Below are 6,236 nucleotides of genomic sequence, written 5' to 3' on the forward strand. Positions count from 1 at the left end.
CGCAGATTGAAAAATGTTTTGAACCTAATTTTTTGACATAGATGTTGAAGCCTCAAATGTTGTAATATGTATAATGCAATAACATCAATTATGATATCTATTGTTATAACTTTGCTATACAATTTGCACAGATTCTAATGAACCGAAATCGACTAGTGAATATGTGTTCATGTTAGGATGTGTCTCGGTAATGTGAAAATCCTCAAAGAAAACTTCAATAGTGCACTCCACAATGGAATTTAAGTTTACTGGTTAATGTGCTAAAGAAGCAAAGTGGCTTCGAAATGTTTTAGAGGATGTTCCGTTGTGGCCAAAACCTATGCTTGCATTATGCATTCATTGTGACAATCAAGCAACAATTGCAATGGCTAAAAATGTGATATATAATGGTAAATTTACACACATTCGTCAAAGAAATAATTGTAAGGCAGTTGCTCTTAAATGGAATAATTTCTTTAGACTTTGTAAGGTCAACATAAATCATTGCGTATCTGTTAAGAAAAGGTTGTTAAGAGAGCAAGTAAATTGCGTATCGAGGGGAGTAGGGTTAAAAGTCTAAACTTAATAAAGAGACTCCCACGTGGAAATCTAACCCAACAATTGGAGATCCCATGGACTAGGTTCAATTGGGCAATGTAAATTTTGGACTACAATATCCTAGTAAGGTATGGATGGATATCTTTGATAAACATATACCTATATGTGTAGAGCCAGCTGACTTTATGAAAAATCATAAAGAAAAGAAAAAAGAAAAAAGAATTTAAAATTAACATTTTCTTTAGAGGAAAAATGCCCTTGACTGGTCTAAATATTTAGCTATAGTCAAGTGCTTATTTAAAATGGTCATGACCACTTCGGCCTCTTATTTGATATAAAATCTACTCAAACTATTATTTGAGAACGTGATGGCACTTTAGACCCTTATTTAGAATTTTCCTAAAGATTAAAGCTTCATTTATTTCACGGAAAACAAATGGCTTGGAAAATATTTTTAAAAAAATATCATTGCTTGAAATAATTAGTAAATGAAAAATGTTTTCATTAGTGATAAAAATTTATATCTAAGTATTTTTGTAAACGATAAAAATATATATCGTTGATTCATTTTTGTGGTCTATACAAGTAGTCAGTTTAGAAAAAAATATTTATAACCCATAATGTACGATCATGTATGTATCGTGTTTGACGTTAGGAAACTCGAAATATCAAGAGGTGAATTGCAATTATCCAAATAAAAAAGATAAACACTAAAAAGAAAACTAAAATTTCGTAAATCATCATTTAGCAAACAACATAAAAAAAGCGACATTTCCGTTGGTTTCGCTCGTCGATCACACTCGCGCCTCTCCCGACCCTCGCGCACGTGGCGAATCTTGCTCGATCGGCACACGAGCGCGGACCGACCAGAGTTTCTCTCCGAGAAAGGCGGAGAAACGAAAGGACGAGCACGTGAGAAGCGCGTGAGCGGGCCCCGCCAAGTTGGAATTTCCCCAGTCTCGCGGGCACCTAATTTACTCCACACCCAAAAAGAAAAAGAAGGCTACCTTCTCGTCGTCTTCGTCTTTCTGAGGAATCAGACAGGGATGGGATTGGAAGACCAGACGTGGGAAGTCCTCTGCCTCTCTTTGCGTTGTTGATCCTTCCGCTCTCTCTCTCTCTCTCTCTCTCTCTCTCTCTCTCTCTAGCCGAAAACATGCGGAGTAGCATAGACCATCATCGCCGTCTCCCGCCTCTTTTTGCGTTGTTGATCTTCTTGTACCTGCTGTCATCGCAGTCGGCCGTTCGCGCGTCGATCGGAGAAGGCGAGGGGACGCCTGGCGTGGTTGGGTACGGATACACAGTCGGGTCCGTGGCCGTCGACGCGTCCAGAACGGCGTTAACAGCCGGGCTCCGCCTCGTCAATGCGACCTCCGTATACGGGCCTGACGTCGAGAACCTCCGCCTCGTTGCCAGGTCCAGAGCAAAACTTCACTCTTATTTTAGTATTTTTGCTAGATTCATTTTTACAATCGACATATATGCGCAAAAAAAAAAAAAAAAAAAAAAAAAAACGTTAGTTTATATATATATAGTTGAAATCATTCTATTGTACAAAATTTAATTAAACAATGAAAATAAATATTAGTAATAATACACGATAAAAATTCATAGTATAAATATGCTTAAAAAAAAGGAGAAAAATATTTCGATTTTTCAAATTATCCTAAGAAGGTTGTTGCTGGAAAGAAAATAATCAAATTTCGATATTGAAACACCTGCAAGATTAAATTAAAATGATAGTTTATATATATGTTATATTTGCAAGATAAATAATTAAGTATATTTTAATGGGTAATTTTTGCTGACGTCATCACGGTTCTCCTTCCAGCTTCGAAGCGAGCGGACGTCTTCGAGTCCGTATCACAGACGCCGACCGCCGCCGATGGGAAGTCCCCGACGATGTCATCCCTCGCCGATCTCCCTCCCCTCCCCGCCGAACCCCGACTCCACCACCACCGCCGTCCCCCTCCAGATCCCACCGCCGCCTCTCTGCCGCCTCCTCCGACCTGGTCTTCGACCTCCGCAACGCCACCCCTTCTCCTTTGCCGTCTCCCGCCGCTCCTCCGGCGACATCCTCTTCGACACCTCCACCTTCGACCCCTCGGCCTTCCTCGTCTTCAAGGACCAGTACCTCCAGCTCTCCTCCTCCCTCCCTCCCGACCGCTCCTCCCTCTACGGGATCGGAGAGCACACGAAGCCGTCACTCCGGCTCCAGCCCAACCAAACTCTTACTCTCTGGAACGCCGACACATTCAGCTTGACCCCCGATGTCAACCTGCAGGGGTCGCATCCGTTTTACATGGACGTCAGGTCGTCCGTGGGTGGTGGTGGCGGAGGCAGAGGAGTTGGGGCGGGCACGAGCCACGGCGTTCTGTTGCTGAACAGCAATGGCATGGACGTCGTGTACACTGGCGATAGGATCACTTACAAGGTGATCGGTGGGGTGTTGGATTTGTATTTCTTCCAGGGGCCGTCGCCAGAGGCCGTCATGGAGCAGTACACCGAGCTCATTGGCCGGCCGACCCCAATGCCATACTGGTCCTTCGGTATCTGGTTTTGATGAGTTTCTTTATTGTTGTTGCTTACGTTTTGATGAATTAGATTCCACCATTGTTCATCGGCTTCCAGCTTATTTTTCAATCCCTGTGAGATTTTGAGCTTGACTGTCTGGTTTTTATGTATTGCTTGATGCTGACATTTTGATGAATTTGATTCCAATGTTGTGCTTCGGCTTCTGTAGCTTATTCTGCAGTAAATATGAGATTTTTAGCATAACTATGCGGTGGTCATATATAATATAAAGACGATAGAATTGAAGATTCTGAGTTCATTGCCCTTGAATTGCATTATGAGTTTATTCTCTCACGGAGATGACACTAGTCAGACTTTGCATGTTATGCTCAATCGGGAACAAATCTTAAAGGCGTGTTATTATCCATTGAAAACCACTGTTTCCCGATCCCCAGCTGATCCTACCACAGTGCTCACTGATGTTCAAGAAATGTGGTCGCTTTACTTGTATATATTTTTAGGCGTAGATCAGTTGTAAAGTTTGATTCACGGTAGATGGCTTCTTCTGCATGTGTTACTTAACTACTTTGAAATGTTAGTTCTATTGATAAAGTATCATTGATTTACTTTCAAGGATTTCATCAATGCCGGTGGGGTTACAAGAATGTCTCAGACTTAGAGGGCGTGATAGCTGGTTATGCAAAAGCTAATATTCCACTGGAAGTTATGTGGACCGACATTGATTATATGGATGCAAACAAGGACTTCACTCTTGACCCTATCAATTTTCCAGTGGAAAAGATGAAAGAATTTGTCAGCAGCCTTCACGAGAACGGTCAAAAGTATGTCCTGATACTTGATCCAGGTATGCTGGTGCCAAAATGCTTGTGGTCAAAACTTGGTCGTTTTATTTCTTACAAATTGCCATCTTAATAATACTTTCCTTTTCTTTTGAATGGGTGATCTTTAATAGGCATTAGTGTTAACGAGACATATGGGACCTACATCAGGGGGATGCAAGCCGACATCTTCATCAAGCGTGAGGGAGTGCCATATTTAGGTGTTGTTTGGCCAGGGCCAGTGTACTTCCCTGACTTCCTTCACCCATCTAGTGAGAGTTATTGGGGTGGGGAGATAAAGAGGTTTCACGATGTTCTTCCATTTGATGGCCTATGGCTCGACATGAACGAGTTGTCCAACTTCAATGATTCTCCGCCTCTTCCTTCCACTCTTGACAATCCTCCCTACAAAATGAACAATGCAGGAGTTCATCGGCCCATCAACAACAGAACTATCCCTGCAACGTCACTTCATTTTGGAAATATTTCAGAATACAATGCTCATAACCTCTATGGACTCTTGGAAGCCAGAGCAACAAACAAGGCCTTAGTCAATGTTACTGGTAAAAGGCCATTCATTCTCTCGAGATCGACTTTTCTAAGCTCTGGCAAACACACTGCACACTGGACTGGAGACAATGCCGCCACATGGGATGACTTGGCTTACTCAATTCCGGCAATTTTAAATTTTGGGCTCTTCGGAATTCCAATGGTAGGAGCCGATATATGCGGTTTCTTCAGGGACACAACCGAAGACCTCTGCAACCGATGGATTCAAGTAAATATCTTCCATGCCTTTTCTTAATTTATATTAACTGAAGTGCTATGCAACCGAGTAGCTTTAAGCCTTTCTTGATTTGTATTTAGACATAGGAGTTGATCAATTTTCTTTTCTCTTTTTTCTAAGGGGGGCAGGGAATTTTACTGCCTTTTGAAGGCAAAAATAAACTACATAAATTTTCTTTAGGGTAAGGGGAAGTTCGGGTATCTTTTATGCTAGTAATTCATGTTATGTTGAATATGTCAAGTAGCGATTGAATAGAGGTGTAAATCATGTTTTTTTGTGGTACACCTTTAAGCATTTATTTTAGAGCTTTTATTGATGCAGCTAGGGGCCTTTTATCCCTTTTCAAGGGACCACTCTGAAAAGTATGCTGTTCGTCAAGAGCTCTATCTCTGGGATTCTGTCGCTACATCCGCTAGGAAGGTGCTCGGGCTTCGTTATCGCTTGCTCCCATACTTGTATACCTTGATGTATGAGGCATCTAGAAAGGGCATGCCCATTGCCCGGCCCTTGTTTTTCTCATTCCCTGAGGATAAGATGACTTACCATATCAATTCCCAGTTCTTAATTGGTAAGGGTGTGATGGTGACTCCTGTACTAAAATCTGGTGCCAATACATTGGATGCTTATATCCCAAGTGGAAACTGGTTCGATCTCTTCAATTACTCAAATTCAGTGAGTATAGCTTCAGGAATGAATGTGATGCTCAATGCACCGCCCGATCATCCTCATGTGGATGTAAGGGAAGGTAATATATTGGCCATGCAAGGAGAGGCCATGACTACAAAAGCAGCTCGGAGAACACCATTCGAGCTGTTAGTTGTGGTTGATGAGAATGGGAATAGCTCAGGACAAGTGTTCTTGGACGATGGAGAGGATGTTGAAATGGGAGGGGAAGGAAATAAGTGGACTTTGGTGAAGTTTTATTGTGAGAAAACAGTGAATGATGTTGTTGTCAGATCAGAAGTTGTTAATGGGGAATTTGCTCTAATTGAGAAGTGGGTAATTGACAAGGTGACCATTCTAGGATTGAGAAAAGGAACTAGGATGACAAAACTGAGAGGGCATGAGTTATACAATGAAGTAGAAGCAAAGTCCGTGCAGAGAACAGTGACAATAGCGGGAAAATCGAGTGGTGGTGAAGAGTTTGTGATTGTTGAAGTCTCACGATTATCACTTCCTTTAGGAAAGACATTCAAGTTGGAAGTTAAATTGCGCCAATCCTAAGATGAAACATTATTAGAAGAAACCGATCGGGTTGTAATGAAGAACGAAAGCATGTCTTCAATAAGTTTGTGTTTCTAAAGGATAAAGCCCCCCAGTATCTAGCCACTACCCAGTATCTAGCCACTACTTGCCATCATTGGCTCTTTCTTTTCATCATTCTAATGGGATTGTGCGGATTGTGAACTGCTTAAGATCCCTAGATAAAATTTCCTCATTTTTTTTCTCTTATTAAAGAATATTTTGAAAAAAAGAAAGAAATTGGGTATTCTTAGAAAAGCATGTAAAGAGACTCTAAAATCATGACAAATTGTTCAATTAGTCCCAAACTTACTATG

General features: G+C 41.4%; 1 pseudogene; it reads left to right on the forward strand.

Moving 5' to 3' along the window:
- Window positions 1-1,678: 1,678 nt before the first annotated feature.
- Window positions 1,679-5,980, forward strand: LOC104427569 (annotated as a pseudogene).
- The last annotated feature ends 256 nt before the right edge of the window (window positions 5,981-6,236 follow it).

Source organism: Eucalyptus grandis, chromosome 5, assembly GCF_016545825.1.
Source record: "Eucalyptus grandis isolate ANBG69807.140 chromosome 5, ASM1654582v1, whole genome shotgun sequence".
In the NCBI taxonomy this organism is placed as follows: domain Eukaryota; kingdom Viridiplantae; phylum Streptophyta; class Magnoliopsida; order Myrtales; family Myrtaceae; genus Eucalyptus; species Eucalyptus grandis.